The sequence below is a fragment of the Myotis myotis genome, unplaced genomic scaffold (genome assembly GCF_014108235.1).
Source record: "Myotis myotis isolate mMyoMyo1 unplaced genomic scaffold, mMyoMyo1.p scaffold_m19_p_38, whole genome shotgun sequence".
NCBI classification, from domain to species: Eukaryota; Metazoa; Chordata; class Mammalia; order Chiroptera; family Vespertilionidae; genus Myotis; species Myotis myotis.
In genome coordinates, this window is record NW_023416344.1 from 1,786,412 (window position 1) to 1,787,764 (window position 1,353).

The following is a 1,353-nucleotide window of genomic DNA, read 5'->3' on the forward strand; positions in this document are numbered from 1 at the left end:
GGCAGTCCCGCCGCAGCCGGTGTCCCCCGACCGAGATCGGCCCGGTCCTCGCTGAGCCCGCGGTCTCTGGCCCGGAAACAGCCTGCGGACCGGCGACTCACTGTTATGTTATTGTTGGCGACGGCCCTGCGCCCGCCTGTGCAGCGGTGCGGGTGTCTGTCTTACTTCCCACCCCGTCCCCGGGCTCCCTGCTCTGCTTTCTCCCCGCATCTGGCACCCCCGGACTCCGGGGAACCAGGCCCGCTCCTCTTTGGGGGTAATGACAAGAACAGGCGGAAACCGCTCTTCTCCGAGCCTTGACCCGGCACGGGGAGGCTCTGCTTCCGGCAATCGCTGACAGTCTGGCTCCAATAACCTCACACGAGTTCTCCACGGGTTGGCTGTCCCCTTAAGTTTGAGTCCCCCCGACAAGAGCGTTACAGTCGCGCGGGGCGCGGGTTCCCCTTCCACAGCCGTCTGGGGTGCTCGGCTCTGGCTCGGTGTCAGGCCTCCCCACCAGACCTGGACAGCAGCCGTCCACGGCCGCAGCCCGGAGCGACCGAAACTGGTCTCAAAGGGTCACCGGGCGACCAGCCAGAGGCCGGGGCTCAGCTCCCTTCCCCGTCTCCCCGGGCCCTGAGCCCAGGGCGGGGAGGTCCGCAGGGCCCGGCTCGGAGCCGCCCATCGCGGGTGGGACGGCGGCAGCCGGGGCGGGGTCAGGGCGGAGGCGGAAGCAGACGCACTCGATTCAACTCGCTTACGCCGGGCCTGGCCCTCGTCGTCTCCCACATGGTCTAGCGGTTAGGATTCCTGGTTTTCACCCAGGCGGCCCGGGTTCGACTCCCGGTGTGGGAACGCCACCACCTTTTTTTCTTTCTTTTGGAATCAGGTATAAAAAATGCACGAAGCCCACGTAGGTTGTTTTTGCCAAGAAGAACGCTAAAGAGAATTGCTGACAGCTGTTATTTCCCTCCTGGGGACGTGCAGCGATCCCCCACCCAGGAACGGCTGTGTAATCAGTACTGATGTCTTTGCTCACCCTTTAATTTACGGCAATGGCAGACGAAACGATTATAATTAATATTTAGTGGCCGAACTCTATTAAGGGGAGCACTCTTTCCCCAGCTTTATTGAGATATGATTGGCAGGGAGGCTTGTGAAAGGTGACGGTGTGCAACACGGTGTTTGATGGGCGTGCCAGTTGCCAAGCGGCTGCCACAGCAGGTTAGCGAACACCTCCATCACCGCACGGGAATTACCATTCCTTCCAGAGAAAACAATTTTAGGTCCAGCCAAGTCACTGCTGTCTCGGCCCGACTCGGGGCTTCTGGCCCGAGGACAGAGAGACAGACGGTGGAGAGGGAGAGAGAGCTG

At 61.6% G+C, this 1,353-nt stretch overlaps 1 non-coding gene across 1 annotated transcript; it reads left to right on the plus strand.

Annotated features, from left to right (window-relative positions):
* The first annotated feature begins 762 nt into the window (after window positions 1–762).
* Window positions 763–834, plus strand: TRNAE-UUC. The gene has a single exon. It is a non-coding gene; the product is annotated as a tRNA-Glu (tRNA).
* The last annotated feature ends 519 nt before the right edge of the window (window positions 835–1,353 follow it).